This window comes from Aptenodytes patagonicus, chromosome 16 (assembly GCF_965638725.1).
Source record: "Aptenodytes patagonicus chromosome 16, bAptPat1.pri.cur, whole genome shotgun sequence".
Taxonomy (NCBI): Eukaryota; Metazoa; Chordata; class Aves; order Sphenisciformes; family Spheniscidae; genus Aptenodytes; species Aptenodytes patagonicus.
Genome location: NC_134964.1, coordinates 13,548,060 through 13,566,500, shown reverse-complemented (window position 1 = coordinate 13,566,500; position 18,441 = coordinate 13,548,060).

The following is an 18,441-nucleotide window of genomic DNA, read 5'->3' as shown; positions in this document are numbered from 1 at the left end:
TGAGTGTACTGTTAGCAATGGCTTCTGTGGGAAGCCTGGCACTCTGGGGTGAGACATAAGGCTGAGCAAGTCATGAAGATACCCATACTCTCTACTCAGGTCAGCCATGAGGCTTAGCCTTCCTGCAGCCCTGCAGCTCCTGTGCTCTGTGGTTCCTCACCCCAGCTATGATGTGGGGTTGGTAAAATCCACTTTGCAGATTACTGCGGCTGAGCTTGTGATGAACATGGTCCTGGAGCCTTTTGCCACCTTCCTCATGGCTTTAGGAACAGAAAGGCACGCAGAGGTACAATAACGCTGTCCATTGGGGCCAAGGAAGTCAGTGTTGAGGGCAGCTGATGTCAAGAATACAAATATAAGCTTATCCCCAGGTGAAGAAAAGCTAGAGCACAGCTTGGACAAATTATTAGCTGTTTGCTAAGTTGAGATACAAGAAGAAATAGTACAAAAAATGTACATAGTTCAAAGAGGTTAAAATCTTAAGGATAAATATAAAAGAACAGTACAAGCAGCTGGAGCAAAACTGGAAAAAACCCACAGTACAAAATGTACAGGATCATGAGAAGAAGATTTTATAAGGACTTCTGTAGCCAGGACAAGGCAATGGAAAGTGCTGTCTGTGTTCCATAAACAGGAGAAATAATTGTGCATGCTGCTGAGATGGCTACAGGATTTAATGCCTTTTTAAACCATCCTCATTAAAAAGATAAATGGCTATTTATCAATCAGATGACTAAGCCAAGAACCTCCAGCAACAAAAGAGAAGAAGCTGCAGTTTTCAGGTTGGAGAACAGGTTGGAGAATACTCAGATGAGTTAAATGTTCCCAAACAGTTTGAGATACACAGGGCTAGAGTAACAGCAACTCTCTGTGGGTCTCCAGGAAACTGGGCGAGAGAGAGCATAATTTCTTGCTTTAAAAGAGATGGAGAGAAGAAACCAGGAAATTATAAACCAGTCAGCAAGATATTGGACCAAGTAATCAAACAATCTATATAAATGGATTTTGAAGATAGCAAGGAGGTGAGTAACAGCCAGGATGGATTCATCAAGAACAAACCACATCACACCAACCTAATTTCCTTCTATGGAGAGATGACAGATTTCTGGTACAGGAATAAACAATGAATGTCATATAGCTCGACTTTAAGCATATTTTAACATTATCTCACATGGCTTTTTCATATGCAAGCCAGGGAAATTTGGTCTGGATAAGACTAACATAAAAAAGGAGCATAGCTGTGGGTCACCAGAGGAATTAGGAATGGCTCACAGTCTAAACAGAAGAATATATCAAATCATGTTACACAACAATTTTTCCTACCAGTCAATATATTCATTAATGCCTTGGATGATAGAAGACATACTCCTTAACTCTGAATCATTCAAGGCTAACAGATTACAATATAACATGATTTGGAGTAATTGAAGAAATGATCTGAGATACATTTGATACAATTTCAAGAAGGACATTTGGAAAGGACTGCATTCAGGTCACAGTTAGCCTGATGATAAAGCACTGGGGTGGATGAAGACTTAATCCACCAGAGATGCTTCTGTAGTGGTCACTGGACAGTGGCCTTAGGCAGAAAACAGTTACTCTGTAAATAGAGAAAAAAATATAAAAGGTTCTGGAGAATCTAGTGATCAGCAGCTGAACTGCATCCCCAGACCAGCAGGCAGCTTTCTAGGAGGTACAATGAAGGATGTCAGATGGGCGCTAGGAATAGCAAGGCCCCGTTTTGTGCCCTGCATCTGAAAGGGTCCATGGGAAATGTCTGGATGACAGCTACAGAAATCATTATTGAGCCAGAGGTGGGATCAGTGAGGAGAGGCTGAAGGGAGGGGAGGTTGGTCAGTCCAGAGGTGAGATGGCTATAGGGAAACAGGATGCAAAATACTTTTTAAAAGTGCTGCAAGAAAAAAGATAGAGTTCTGCATGTGCATGCAATAGGAGAAAAAGTAATGGGCCTAAACTTCAAGAGAACAGCTTGGGCTGGGAATTGGGGGACACTTGCTAACAGCACAGGTTAGAGAGCACTGGAGCAGGTTGCTGGGGGGGTGGGATGTCCGTCAGTGGTCACACATCTGTCAGGAATGACCCAGATGGGGCTGTTCTGCTCTGGGGCAGAGGCACGACAGCTGTCCCACGCAATCCCTCCCTGCCACGCTTGCTGGGGTGCTGGGAGCACTTTACTTTTTTAGCACTTACTGCTAAAGCCCTGCTGAGCCAGACTGCCTCAGGAAAGTCAGCCTGCTCTCTGTCCTCCAATCCAGCAATCTATTATAGGACATTGACTTCAAAGTCTGCTGCACTGGCCTGATGCCAGCCTCTAACATAGCCAGTGACATGTTTAAACAAATTATAGACATTTTATTTACTGAAGTCTTTACAATTCCTTACCCTTCCCCCCCCATATTTTTCCTCAGCTTATTTTCACCAACACAATCCCTTGCTTGGACCATGTGTAGGTTTGCCTGGTTCCCGTGCCAGGTCAGAGAAAGCTGGTGTCTGCACCTGCGTGCAATTAAATTCACCTAATGCATTTCCAGCTAACCCTCAAATCAGGTCCTGACTTGTGCTAAGCTTGAATTGCTGTCCTACAGATGTGGCATTGTTCATGTTGAACCCAGCATTCACACTGCGTTAGCCTGACTTTCTGCTGTGATTTCAGTCCCTTTTGACCTTTGCTGTTTATAAGCTGCATTTGTGTCACTGGGGTGCAAATGGTGGAGAAAGACTTCAGATGTGTCTTTTTTTAGCATCAGCTGAAGCAGAAGAGCTTTCAAAACACATGAAAGCGGTTACTGTTATCTGCTTTCTGTTTGCAGAACATCAGTTTGGAGGAATATCAGCTAAACAACAAATGCCATTGAGTAATTATCTGGAAACAGCCCCTGCTCCTTCCCTGTCACAGCTCTAAGCAGGGCATCCTTGCAAAGGAGTATATGTTTGTTATGGGCTGTGCTCGTTAGTGTCTTCGTTAACATGCTATAAAAATGCATGCAGTTTGGGGCAGACTAGACCATCCTTCCCTTTTCCCCAGGCAACTAGCCAGTGAAAGCTTTTGAAGAGAAAGACAAAACGACACAAATGTATACTTTAACTGTAAAATATATGACACTTCAAGGATACTTTGGATTGCTTGAAATTTTGTAAGCATACTAATTTTTCAGAGTCATATTGTGTTTCTTATGCTAGCCGTTTATTACCGCAGGAGACTCGGGGCAAGTGATTTGGAGTGTGTTTAAGTTCAGAAGAGCACTTCTCAATATTTCACAGTCGTTCTTCCTTGCAAAGGTCCTTTTCCATGTGACTGCAAGCACGTTTTGCAGATTAATGGAACAAACTCTTGTGTTCAAGCAAAACCTGCTTGACTGATTATTCCCTTTTCCGTGGACATCTCTCCAGCTTGGTCAAGGCTGGATGGCGGGTGCTTGGAAAACCAGTGTGATTTCCCAAAAAGTGATCGCATCACGGAGTTTCAATGTGTTCTGGAAATGGCTACTTATCTTATCTTTGCCTTCAGCAAGATTTAGGGAAGCCTGAGTGCAGTTAGATAATGGGGCTGGTGGGAGCCCAGCCCACTTAGCCCCTTGGATGCTGTGTGTTGTAATGGCCAAGCTGCCCTGCCGAGCTAAAAGCCAGGCTCCTGTCTGATGACAAGTGTGGGCTCCCTGGGGACTTGCTCCAGGTGACAAAGGGCATCAGCATTCCTCCTGCACACTTGCTAAATAGTTAGGCTCCATCAGTCCTGTTTGCTGCTGGCCCTGCTCTAACTCCGCTGACTTGAGCAGGAGTGGAGAGCAGCCAGCACAGTGAGAAGCGGGCTGTGGACCTGGCCTGGGGAGGAAAACAGCACTTCAGCTGGTTGGATAGTTACTGGAAGGACTGTCAATGCCGTGCTGAACTACGCCCTGCCCACAGCCTCTTGTAAAACCCAGGGGCTGTTGTGAAACCCCATAGCTCAGAGCACAGATGGCCCCTCTGCCCTTTTAAACCTTTCCTGCTTGGAGAAGGGTGCTCCAGAGCATTTGTGAACCCTGGCTTGGCCCCACCATATCTGGAAGCAGGGGAGATGCCCTGACCCTAATCCTTGGCCACAGGGCCTGAATGGAGGATGCCAGAGGAGGGGACAGTGGTGGAAGGTGCTTTCAAACCCCACAACTCATGCAAAGCGAGCCCACGTGTTCCCTCATCGGGATGGCTGCAGGAGTTACCTTGGCTCGCTCCAGACTTTTTCGCTGTTCATGGAATGCGGATGGGCTTTTCAGTGCTGCAACAGGAAAGAAAGAGGAGCAGTCAGCACAGGAGTGGAAGCAAGCAGCCACCAGGATATTCAGCAACAGCATTTTAATGAGTGCTATAAAAATAGCAACACAAACTAGCCGTTCTCTTTATTGCGCTGACTAAAAATAACTCGGGAAAGCTCTGGGAAATCCCATGCTCTCAGCCAGTCCATGGCAAGAGAGCGGGGGGGACGGAGAGCATGGGGAGCACAGGAGGCGCATGGGCAGGGAGGGGGTGCAGGCTTTGAAAAGTAGTGCTCTGTGGGACACATCAGAGAGCAGATGTGGCTTTTCCCTGGAGTGCTTCCTGCAGGTCATGGAAGGCACCACAGCCCAGAAGACAGATCTGGGAAGAGCAACAACGTGAGAGGGGACCTCACCTGCAAGTGAAACCTGCAGGTGACTGAGGCTTGAGGCCAGCAGGAAAACTGAGAAGCCCTGCCTCGCCTCCTGGGGTCATGTGGGCGCAGCCTCCAGCGAGGGTATTTCAAGGCAAGGCCCGGGAGCTGTGGTCCTTTGTCCCTCTTCTATCGCTGACTACCCCTCCATCTCTCACTGGACATTAGTCCTGTCCCCTGCCCAGAAGCATCTGTGTGACAACGGGCCTCCCTGTGCAGGCAGCTGCCCAGACAGGTACCAGGCAGCAGACCATGCCCTCAGCATCTCCTGACACCAAGGAGGATTAATCCAGAGGGGCTCCCGAAAAAAAGCCAATGATCCCTGGCTCTTGGACCAGCGAACACCAGTCCCATGGAGCAGTCTGTATTGGAATCATGGAGAACCTTGCACATTTCCTTGTTTACTCTGGTTCAGTACAAATAGGAGCAGAATTTGCATGGTGAAGGGGTTAATATTTATCAGATCCTGCAAAAATTCTATTCTGGCTGTGTAAGCAGGCAAAATTAACTGTTCCCATTGGGACAGGGAAGGGGAAGGTGTCCTGACCCACAAAAACAGTCTGCTACAACTCTTTGTTTGGCAACAGGAATTCCCTTTCCATCTTCTGAATGGGCTCCAAAAAGGACAGAAATTATTTTCACACAGGACATGTTGTCCTGCATCAGTCTAGAGGAGGATGAAGAGAAGACTGGGGGCAGCCAGGAAATGTTTGGGAGCCCTCTGAACTGGCTTTTGGTAGGCAACCCCCAGGGCAACCCCCGTAACCTCCAGTGAATCAGAGTAAAACACAGAAGGCACATTCCTGCTCCTAACATTTGGAAAGCAGACATACAGACAAGCTAGCATTACTGTGCCATGCTCCGGTGAGCAGCCATGAGGACTTGTGACAGCTGGTTTAATCAGAAGCAAAATAAAATGGTGCACATGAGGAAATGAAGTTAGCAAGAGAGACGACTTTTACAGCCCTGCTCACTGTGAAGTACTGACATGAGGAGTGTGCTCTGGGCATTGACCAAACGCCGTGCTATTCAAGAGGAAAATGTTGCAGAATTTAGTCATTTACCAAGATTTTTGGAGGAATTATGTGGATGCTGCAGCTTGTATTAGTCTGCAAAACAAATAAAGACATTGCTAGCACTGGTTATTCAGACAACTTGTCAAGGGATGACGTGTCAGCTTGAAACAGCTGAGGGTCTGGAGGCAAGAGGGCAGAGCTGCTGTGCTTGGTGTTGATAATCTTAGGACTATTGCCTCTAAGGTTTGAGTTAGAGGATGAGGTGGTGGCTGCGTACAGCAAGAGGGTCTTTACTTCAAGCGCAGCTATTTCTGCAGCCCATCACAGTAGGGGGAACCTTGCCTTGAGTAGTCCTGGATCCTACAAGCTGCCTCCCCCTCCTTTTGGGCAGGTGAGCAGGGTCTGGATGGGGTCCAGGGCAGGCATCTGTGCAGGGCTTGAAGAAGGGTTCATCCCTGCTCAGCCCTAAAGCCTGCCCTTCTGCAAGTGACCCCACAGGGGTGCTCTTGATTTAAAATGCCTTTGCTGGGTCTGTACCAGTTTCACTAGGACAATAAAGCTGCATGTGTTGCATGAACTGGAAACTTCCTACTCAGTGAGCCTGAAGAATGGGGCAGGCTCTGCTCTCACCTGCACTCCTATGCAACAGGAGCGTGACTGTGTCTCAATGAAACTGGATCTCCCCTTGCTTTCAAAGGCTTCTCCATACACAGAGTCACAGGGCTGAAGGGACTCAGAGGCTTCTCTTGCCTACCAGTCTGCACCTGTCTTTATTTGTAGAGCCTTTGTCAGTAGTGTTGATTTTTTTGCCAGCCAGTTGTTCAATTTACAACCTGAAAACATCTGACAATCAGAGTCCAGCTTTGAACCTGAAGTCTTGTGCAATGCTACTGCCTTTTGCACCTGAGCATCCTCCTTTAGGCAGTTTCCTGCCTTCTCCAGTGATGGGACCATCTGAAGGTTTCACATTTCTTAGAGCAACATCCAAGAGAGTGTGAACAGAGCTCAGGTATGCAATGGCATTAATCTTTTCCAATCAAACCAAACACAGACTGGGCTTTGGTAAGGACATCCGTCTCACTGCGCTATGCTCAGGTGACACTGATGCTTCTCCCTGCAGTATTCTCTCGGATACCAAAAACCAGCCGGCTTCTTAGGTCTTACTCCAATGTTTCATGCTTACTGTGCTATAGCTGCACTGCTGAACAGCTTAGTATAGTAAGCTGTGTATAGTCATCAACTCCCCTTCCTACAAGGGTTCCTATAAGCCCTCAGAGCTTTTATCCAATGCTATTCTGTTACTCTGACTTTTTCTGGTCTCTGTATAAAATGGATCAGTTTTAGAAAAACAAAGTTTCTCTGTCCTGGGATTATATCAGCAGAAAATGTATGCAATGGGTTGAAAACAATCCTTGTGCAAAATCTGATGTGCAATGTGGGATCAAGTGCATGCTCCAAGCCTGGTACCAAACCTGACTCTCACCATGGAGACCAGCAATGCCCGTCTTTTCCCCTTCCAGAAGGGTTATTCTCAACCACTGTGGGTTACAGCCATCTGGATTCATTTCTCACCTTCCTGCAATGCATGTGAACTGAAATCCTGTCCCAGTGCCCACCTGGGGCCCACCTCCTAGAGCCCACCTCATCTGCTGGTCCTCAGGCAACAGGACATTAGGAAATACGGTTAAACAAAGACTTGTTTTTCATAAGGTGTGACTGCACATGCCCAAACCATGGGGAAGCCGGCTGCGGCTCCCATATATTAAATGCTAACATCTGACACTTCCTCCTGAGGTCAAATTCAGCAGTTAATTTCTGTGTGTTTGTTTTTATAATGGTAGAAGTGCCTTTTCTTCTATTACTTTCAGTGAGAGAATTGTGCTCAAGTTTCCCAAAATGGCCTTCTTGGACAGAAACCAGACTGCAAAAAATTCAGCCTAGAAGTTGGGAGTGTAAAGAAGCCATAGGTAACAGGAAAATACCCTCCAGTTGCCATCAAATAACTTGGCCCCGATATGCGGTCTGCAATGAGTAAGGTTTTAAATATTCGGTGCCATTTGTAAAAGCGCAGTCCCGTGCACTGGGCCCTGCAGAGCAGCGCCAGGTACGCAAACCTCTTAGTTGGCACTGCCGCTCCATACGTGTGCAATGGGGTGTCCTGCACCTTGTCTGAGTGTGCTCACTTTTACAGAGTGGACTTAGCAGTTCAGGAGACATTAGACATATTTCTGGCCACTGACTGTATTGCCAGTGCTTGCAATGCTATCACAAATGTCACAATCTTTTGCTTAAAGCTCCACCTCCTCGAGTCCTGTGATTAAAATGCTTGCCCTTTGGTGGCAGGCAGCATAAAATCTGAATGCTTAAAGAAATAAACAGAAGAAAAATGAAAAGAACCTGCATTTATCAGTCTTAAAACCATGTGGTCTTTTTGACAGTCATGATTTTTGTCATCTTGCTCGAGTTTTCTTAATGCTTGATGTTGGCAATACTGTACTGAGAAGGCGTCTGTTGATGGCTACCTTGACATGGTCCTTTAGGAAGGCAGCTGCATGAAAAGGGCAGAGGGACAGGCAGGGTGAAGCAAGCAGTGCTAGAGCCATACTCTTAGTGAGTTGTTGTTCTGCTGTTTAGACAAGAGCTGCATCATAGTCTTCAAGGTTAGCCAGAAGAGACAGAAGTGACACAGCCTTTGGAAAGTTGTGATCTTAGCAGTGAACCCAAGGGGGCCTTGATAAGACAGAAAGGATAATCCTCTACCTGGGTCCCAGATAATCACAGAGTCATGCACATGGAGGCTGAGGCTAGGTCAGGATGGAGTTATCCATCAAGCAGGGCTGAGTTCCCAACATCATTTCTCCAGTGGTGCTACAGGTTTCATGATACACCTGCAGGTGCAGAAGGCGATCATTTTCGTTCACTTACTTTTTGGGCTCTAGCATCTGGCTTTCTGATGCTGAATGCTTACATGATAATAGTGGCCTGGAGCTTGTCCTTCAGGCTTCAATGCCAAGTTATCAAGGATGAATGTGGTCAGAGAAGGGAAAGCATGGATATCACCAGCCATTCGGCAGTCTGCAGCAGGCAGGCCCAGGTGGGGTTTCATTGGCCTCAAGTGTACACTGACAGTCCTGCCCTGTGGGCTCCTGGCTGGGCACAGGCACAGATCTGGGTATGTCCCACTCATCCAGGGGCTGCCTCTCTGCACTGGGGCCAAGGCAGTTTCCCACCACTTCTTTCTTCCACAGCCTCCTGGAATAGGCCCTCTCTACCTCTTCCTCATTCTGTGGGTCTGATCCTGCCACAGAGGTTCCTGACTTTTACAGGAGGACATGAGATTCTCTGCCCTTGCCTACGTGAAGAGCTTTGTGAGTCTTCTGCTTGGAGTTGGATATGCTTGTCCTGCTACAGTGACCTCTGGGACAGGGAGCTACGCAGCTGTATTTTTGGGTGGTGTAAGCTAAGCATCTCTCCTGACTTCAGTTTGAGCAGCGGCATTATAATCTGTGTGGCAAATGCTGGGCACCGTTGTACAGCACCAGGGACCATAATATTTCTACAGGGCAGGAAGCAAAGTACCCCCTAGTAGCAATCTGCTCAGAGCTGAGTGGGTCTGAGCAGGCAGCTGATGCCACACGGTGCCCCAGCAATGCCCAAGATGAACACAGCCCCTCTGAGCCAGGAGTGGGTGAAAAAGGCAGAAAAAGATACTCACGTGGCATGATGCCTTGATCTGCCAGCTGCTCACGGGTCCTTCTCTGCTGAAGCCGTAGCTGTAAAACTGTGAGAGAGAGAGTGTCAGGAATTTTCCCGAGGTACTAGTACATCTATCAGGGATGATGTGCCGGGGGTCTGTGTGTGGCACAGAGACCTGGCACTGATCCCTGCTGCTGCTGGACCAGCCTTGGTGCAGCAGAGTGCTCCAAGATGAGGAGGACTGCCAGGGAGGAGCTGTGTAGCCTGCACCGACCCAGACCTCACTCTTGCAGACAGATGAGCAGGGCAGGGCTGGTTCTGGTGCAGGCAGTACCCTAGCACCTGGGACAGACTGATCCCTGCTTGGCACCTGTAATAGCAGCCTTAGGTGACCACGGCTTCAGCTCAAAGAGTTGCTCAGAGAGTCCATGTGTGGGCAAAGGTTGCTGGCCGGGAGGGAGGCTGGGTGTGAATGTCCAGCACTACCTCCTGCAGCTGGGTATTGCTACCCTGTATTGTGGGAGGGTGAAGGACCTGTTATAAGTCAAGCAAGTGGAGTAAGGTGGGTTCAGAGTTTTTTGAAAGAAATGATAAATATGATAAATACTTTGCCCATAAAGGTCTTTTGTACTTTATTGTTTATTAGATAGCCCCCGTGGTATCACTGTCTATGGATTCATTGCCACTGGTACCTGCTTCCCAGACACAACTGAAACATGAAAGCAAACTGCGTTCTGCACAGTGGTGCAGTGGTGCTGGCTATGGAGAAACCATGCAGAAGATAATGATTTTGACATTAGGACATGTATTTTGGCCACATCCATATATCCATGTGCACTCTAAGATTTGGATGTGTGTGTCTAGGTTTTTGGTTGCTTTTTAGATTTGTTCAGACATAAGGGCAAGGAACAAAAATGAAGAACACTCAAAATGGCTAAGAGGTATCTGAGAGAAATCAAGCATCCTGATGACATGGGGGGTTACAGAGAAGATAGAGCTAGACTCCCCTCAGGGGTGCACAGCAGTAGAAGAAGAGGCGATGATCACAAGTTGCAGCAAGAGAAATTCTGATTGGTTATTAGGGGAAAAAAGTCACTGTAAGAGTGGTGCAGGCCAAGAACAGGGTCCCTGTGGGGATATCCATCCTGGAGAGATCAGAGCTTGCCTGGAGAACGTCCTGAGCAACCTGATCTAATTTTGAAGTTGACCCTACTTTGAATGGGAGGTTGGAGTAGAGACTTCCACAGGTCCCTTCTGTCCTAAATTTGTATACAGTTCTGTATTTTGGTGTGTGCACCTGTGACTGTGTGCATGACATCTGGTGTGGAAGCCAGACCAGCTCCCATAATTACTTCAGAAGCCTTTAAACTTCTGCCTAAAGCAGAAATTGGTAAGGTCCTCAGAAGTGGTAGGTGCCATCTCTGTTCTTGGTGACCCAGGAACACCATGAGTGTAAAAGAAATGTTCAATGCGTGCTAAGAGCAGAAAGGATGAAGCTGAGAGTCAGGGCAAAAGCACCTGCCACTGATACCGATATTGCACAAAAGCTGCCACCTGCAGGGACACCATGAGACCCTGTAAGCCAGCAGATTATGCCCTCCAGGTTTTTAAGCCTATAGATCCAGCACATATTTCAGTATTAGAATAAGCCACTTCTCCAGGACTCTCGGAGAGCTAATGACTGATGATTACCCTTGGGCTGAGCCCTTGCTACCAGGAGCTTTGACACAAATGCCACTGGCTCTACTATGCTAGGGCCAAGGCTTGTACCCTTATTTCATGACCTAAGGACCTCTCCTGATACCTCCAAAACTGGGAGGTCGTCCACCACCCCAGCACTATGGGTTGAGTAGAGCTTTCCGACTCCATCACTCTCCTGAGGGCCTGGCAGCACATTTCTAGCCCTGCAAGGCTTGGCACTAGATGCAGATACGCTTACTGTACCGAAGGGCATGTAGATAATGTGGCAAGGAGAGATTAGTGCCATCTCTGTATGAACCCACTGCTCCAAGGACCTGCAATCTCCAGTATACCTTCCTTTTGGAAACAATGCACTGACAGATGGGAATGAACCACTTGATCAGGGCCACTAAGTGGCTTAGCAGCATGGCCTCAGCTACAGAGCATCGATTAGGCATGTAATGAAGAAGACACTCCCGGACACACCTCTCAATATTTACAGCATGCAAAGACAGCCCCCCATACACTGTAGGCTGCCTGTGCAAGGCTACAGACCTCTGTGTGGCCCAGGACTGCGCAGTTTAGATCATCCCATCACTCAGGTAGCCCTGCCTGTACTTTGAGTTAGTAACCTATGTTTTTGCAAATTTGTCTTCAAGATAGACACTAGTGTCACAAGGTAAAACATAAAACTCATTTCCATATTTACCTCCTGGAAACTCAGTGCAGCTTGCCACGAGGACACATATCTTCCAGCAGTCACAATATAGCTGCATGCGTATCTCCTGCCTACCAGCACAGTCCCTTAGCTGCCCTGAGACAGCTGGTGTTGAAAGGTGAAGGGAGGGAAGAACAGCCTTTTTGTCCTCGTGAGCAACCTGCTGAGCTCTGCCAACAGCTCATGTCTACAACGTGACATGGGCTGGACCTGAATAGTAATCCCTTCCCCAAGGCACAAGGCTCCCTGAGATGCCATTGCTTGTGACTTTTCCATGTCCTCTGTGCAAACCATGTCTCGCATTCAAAGCAAATGTTTAGTGAAGGCCTCACATGGGACAATGATCTCCTGTCAAATTCCAGCACTTCTTAGGACACCACATAGATTCTTGCTGTGAGGGAAAAATGTAGTCTTCAGTACCTGGTAAAGTCTGTATGCATGCTGTTCCCCTTATGCCAGCGTGAAGCTGGTGGCTAGAAGTCACTGGCAAACCTTGCTGCCAGGGAAGTTTGTAGCTCTCCATTGCCCCATGGCACCACCCTCAATTGATGCTGGTTCTGCCCATGGACATGGATTTAGACGCCTGCACTGTAGGTATCTACATCTGACCCAGTTATCTGCATTCCCTTCACAGGAGTCACCCTCCTCAAGGGACCTCAAAACCAAATTAGTCTGTCCATGCTTTAGGAATGCTTGTCTTTCCTCCTCAATTATAGAGGCAGTTTAATAGTAACTGGCTCATGGTAGGTATCTTACACTGGGTGAAGTACACCACAGTTTCTCTGTGTAGGGCCTTTTTTGTGACCAGTCACAATATTGAAGAACCATGCAGAGCTTTGCACTTTCCCTGAGGAAGATGTATCTTTATGGAACAGGTGAGCTAAGGGAGGTCCGAGACTGTCCAAGAATGAAGAAGTGTTGTAGTTCACCCAAGAATGGTTCTCTACCCTCCAGGTCCTGGTCCAGTGTCCCAGGCATTAGAGCATCTGCCTTAAACTGAGACAATTTACATAAAACATCCCATCATCAAACGGGAATCAGAGATAGCAAAGACTTCTAGAGTCACATACAACACTTGGCCAAGGACACAGCAGTCTGCCTCATCTAGGTGTAAAAATCCCAAGTGAGGGTGCTCCATCACTTCCCTTCACAGCTCCCACGTGTGCCAAATTATTTGCACCATTTCACTCCAACTTCCGACACAGCGAGGCCAAGTGATACACCACAGCCACATGAGCAAGGGGGATGCTGTCAATCAGATGACCGTGCATTCAAAGCCCACAATCTCTGCTTCTTCTGCTTATTTCACAGCCCTTCTTGGCAGACAAATAATTTAACACCCTCAGGGTGAAGTCAGCTGTCAGCCAGGCCTGTTTAGAGAAAAAGGAGATGTTACAAATCCCCTTGAAACATAGCTTGGAAGGTGATGATGATTTCCAGTGCGGTGGCTATAAGATTCAGCATCTGCCTTGATGCAGGAAGTGCTGGAAACATGTATAGGTTTCACTGCCACAGCTCTCCCTTTGCTGGGATGCAGGAGCAGCACCCAGGAACCCAAATTTCCCAGATCCTACTGCCTTCCAACAAACAGTGCACAATCCAGGGGAATCTGCCCTATTGCAGCTGGTCCATGCTCCAGCTAACAGCCTCTCCTTTGTCTCCTGCGTCAAGCACTGCAGATAGACCATCACAGAGGGGACCTGATATTATTTAATGATAATTTTTGTGCAAGGAGAAAAGGTCTCCAGATTGTTTTTCAAGCTGACAGGCATAAAGGCTGTGACCCAGCAGTGGCACAAGCTATTCTGGGCGTGAGAGCTAAGATCTTCCATGGATGAGTGGCTATGGGCAGGCCGCACAACCTCCCCAGGATGAACAACCAAGCATTGTTCATCTTGGGCAATACTGAGTTTACAAACTTCCTGGTCCATTCTTAAGCCACAGGGCAAGGAGGAAAAGTTTATCCAGCCTTGTCTGTTCAGGGCAAGCTGACAGAAAATGTGAGGACAGGCATGTGCAAATGCTGGTCATTTCCAGGAGCAGCTCAAGCTCGATGGTTGAAGCAGTTATTTCAGCCACTGACTATTCACACCTGGTCTTCCTCATGCAGTAGGATGCATGTCTTGACTCCCAAATATCATCTCTATGAAATTCCAAATCCTGTTGCAAACCATCTGAAGAAACGTAGCTGTGAACAGTGTCAGACAATAACACTGAATATCACTGAAGGAAGAGGTAAAGCAGCCACTACTTTCTGAGTAGTAGCTTCTGAGTCAGTGCTGCAGCTTGAAGCTCGGTGGATGCCAGCTCAAGGCTTGCACCTTTCCCTTATAACCAACAACGCTTAAAAACAGGGCTGGAAGAGCCCCTGGAACCATCCAAGCAACCACCATTTAGCTGCTTCTTGAAGGGGACTTGAAATATGTTGAAGCTGTGTCTGACCCCATCTGCATTCCTGTCCTCTTCCTTTGCTACGTGACCGGAGGCCTGAGCTCTGAGTGCTGCCTGTGACTCACTTAGAAGATGCTGTCACCCACCATGTACAGGAATTATTGTTTTCCTGAATATTCTTATTTTTCAAGGAAACTGCTTTGCTAAAACTTCAGAGGAACAGTTATGTTACAAAGAGTGATGGCTGGAGTACTGCTGGTGAGACAATCTTGGTCCCAAACCCCCAGCATCCCCATTGTCTGTCTGCACCAGCTTGGACAGTAAGAAGTAGCCCCAAGGGAACAGTCATGCACACTGGTCACCCTGTGGTACCAAGCTGTGCTGGCACCATCAGCTGCCATCAGCTGAGAGATAGCCTTGCTTTCAGCAACCCTGCTCCCTCCTATGGCACCCCATGGTGAGAAATCCCTTCCTAGATGATGCGAGGCACGTCAGAGCTATTCCAGTAGTTTTGCTCGTGAACTTTTTCTGTTAGAAATACTCCTCTCTTCTACGCTAGCACCAAGTCCCATTTAGTGATACAGCTTCCGGAAACATCCTCTGCAGCAGGGCTGTGTCATCGGTGACGAGAAGACCTCCTGGCATAAGTCATAGCTGGCTCTGGTGGCCCAAGCTCTGAGCACTGCCCATGACTTGCAGTCATGAGTCATCCTCCTCCCTAGGAGTTGACCTCAGAGCTTTAGGAAGCTAAAAGGACAGCTTGGGTCTTGCCTGGCCTGGTGATGCACTGGAAAAGACATGTTCAAATCCTCCCTCCACCCCAGGAGCAGGCAGACCTGGCCTTCTGCTTCAATCTGCGGGGGCACTTCGAGTCCAGTGCTCAGCAGACAGTCAGGATGGGACTTTTATCATCTGTATCAGAGCATCCCCCATGCTGGGGCATCGCCAAAGCATTCATAGGACCCTCCTCTCTTTAGGGAATTGGCTTTAACAGCACAGGGGGCTGAGCAGCACTGAGGCACATTACCCAGGGCAGTTGGGAAACTGTTCTTCTCGCAGGGCTTGGGACTAGGGCAGGCAGGCAAAACCATGGCTGACCCGATCTAGTGTTGGCGACAGTCTGCCTTTGAGAAGGAGGCTGGATCAGAGCCCGTCCCTTCCCACCAACACTTATGTAGCAGCCAGAGCAGGTTCCCTGGAAACTCTGAGGCTGCATGAGGCTTTCTCAGCATTCAGCTCAGCCTCACAGCTGAGACAAGCTGCCCAGGTGGAGCTGCAGGTCCATTGCTGCTTCTTGACTTCTGACCCAGCATCTGTCCCTATGACAGCCCCCCTGGGAGTGGGAGTGACTGAGGCAGAGTCCCTACTGCTTCAGCTCTTCCCAGCTCCCTTATGTGGTTTCAGGTGAAATCTCAATAATTTCTGGTTTCCTCCCTGCCTGGGCTGCACCAGAACCTTTGCTTTGGTTGGGAACCACATTCACAACCAATGCAATTGCTGTGCTCTCATCTTCCTCTGAAATAAGTCACTGCTGACAACAGAACTGATGGTTGGGCAGTTGCCTGCTGCTCCCAGCACCTTGTGCTGCTCCCTGCACCAGCTCCTGGGCTGCGCAGTGAAAAGGACCAGCAGAAGTACCACATTACACCAGTTTGACCCAAGTGCATGACTGTCATGGGAGTCAGCAGTTTGGCAAACAACTGAAGCTGGCACTGACACTGAAAAAAGCAGCAGCAAGTCACTGTCCCCTCTGTCAACCACCCCAGCAGCTCATTCCTGCCTTCCGTGGCCCAGAGCTGGGGTTTTAGGAGCATGAGTGCAGCTCAGTGGTGCACAGGATGGGGACTGCTCTGCTGGGGCCAGGGGGGAGTTGGAAGCAAATTGGGAATGGAGTGATGGGGAGGAGGGACTCCTGTTTTCAACAGCAGCAGTTTTGTTGCATGTCAAACAGCAGCTGAACAAACGTGACACACATGTTCGTCCATGGCCGTGGTGTGTCAGAGGAACCTGGTGACTCACCCCTGCTCACACACTGGCTGGCAGAAAATGGCCCTGGTTTTGGACACAGCCTCCCTTGAAAGGCAGGACTGCTGCCGGCTTTGAGACTCTCTTTACAGGCGATGTCTGAGGCTTTCCTGCCTGAGCATGCGAGGGGGAGAGAAGCTGCCCAGTGGGAGATGCTCATGGGATCCTTCGATTGTCCCAAGCTCCTGACAGGGCAGGAGCAGGGCTAGCTCAGTGGCAGGGTGCAGTCGTGTCGCCTGTGGCCTTCTCAGGGCTGTGGCTGTTTCTTGCAACTGCATCAGGAGCAGGAACCTGCTGTGTTCAAAGCAGGATGTCCAAATGGGCAGGGCAGCAGGGAGCAGGCGGTGCTCTCTCCTGACCAAGCAACAGGCTGACATCAAGCTCCTGATGTGGGGGCTGTACTTGAGTGAATGTGGAGTCACCCTGAGCTGGGTGACTGGCCAGCCAACCTCCTGGGTGCCACCACCGGCAGTGTGAAGCACTGGTCCAGCGGAGCATTGTAGGGCTTGCTTTTCTGGAGCTGCTGTTTTGCAAAAACACCTTGGCCAGTCTCTGTCCTGAGCCTCTCCATGGCTCTCGGCCCATCTGCTCTGCCAATAGCCAGGTGCCACGGAGTGATTTCTCTGTAGCATCATGTCTCCAGGCCCATGTTATCCTCTGACAACATGGCCTGTGTGGGACCTGCATGAGCGGAGCTGAAGCTCAGCCGGCCACAGCCCAGCTGAAAATGGCACCACTCAGCCAGGACAGCCATGGAAAGCCCTGGTCAATCCTCTCCTGGCCAGGCACTGCCTCAGAGAGGGGCCCAGCCAAGCCAGCTTTACCTCTGCCTCTGATGCTCAGCACTTGTGGAGTAGGAGTGTTTTACCTTCTCCCAGGCAGATGTGCTATGAATTTGTGTGTTACCTGGGAGGCTGCACCACACTGAAAGTTTCATCTACATTGGTGAGAACATCATCTCTAAATCCATGTCCGGGCCTGCAGGTGCTTTGAAAAAGACATAGGACCACACCGGGCTAGCAAGGAGCCCAGACCAAATGGGCACAGGTCACCACTAACGAACAACCATCTGTGAAATCCCTCTGGATGGCTGTCCCCATCATAATGTGCAACCCCAACCTCACCATGTTCCTGAGAACATGCTGTCACGGTCCTCCTTGGAGTAATCCCTTCAGCATCCCTGTGAGCAGACCATACATCCTTCTCCTCAAGCACAGAGAGGTATATTTCAATCTGTGCTATAACACATGCCTGACTGACAGAGAAACATATGTCTGTCAGCTAAAACACTAAGGTATAAGATGTTGGAAAAACAAAACCACGAACCGATCGACATCAAGTCAGTGTTTTACAAAAACTTCATGAAACCACAAAACAATGTCATCAGTTACAGAGAGGCCATGGTTCGAACGCACACACTGATTGTGAACTGTACGAGTTCATGATCTGAAAGGAAACACATGCGCACACTTTCTTTGGACACCGGGAAAATGAAAATAAAGGTTCTGCCAAAATGCCTGGCTTAACACCCTACCAAGACCTACTCTCTTCTGCCTTTATTAACCTGCTGATTTTGGTCCAAATCACTCCACCAGAAGCAGACAGAATAAATTCATCTCCCATCTCAACCAGCTCCATTCAAGCCCTATGCGTATATAAGAAATCCTTTCCTCCATAGAGCCAGGCAAGTCTTCTCTGCAAATTCACACCCATGTGTCACTATTAGGCCTGGATATGACCCCATGCCAGGCCATGCAGAGCTGTATTTAGAGTGTTAAACTTTCGCTTCTCACCAATTATCTGAACTATCACTGATGTTATGCAGATGTTGGCCTTGTAAACTCTCTTTCCATATCGCTGGACAGAAAAGGTCAGAGTTAAGGTTAAGTGTGCATTTGCTAGCTTTGTTTGCTCTGTCCGATGACAATGCTTCTCTGCTGCTGGAGTACAATTGGTTTGTATTCAAAGCAGGAGATCGCCTCACATAAATGATTGTCTCTGAGAAGAGTTAAATATGTTTCTGGAACAGCCCTTAGATGTCCTAGTTGATTTAGTGCAATCCCATTGATAATTGGAGCACATGGGATAGCATGGCAGGCTTGAAGAATCATCATTCCTGTAAAATTTGTCAGGATGACCTCAGATCAGTATATTTATCTTTGGCAAAACAGACAAAATAAACACGCACACAAATCCTCAAGGAAGGGGAGGGGGAACCTGAAGGCCTG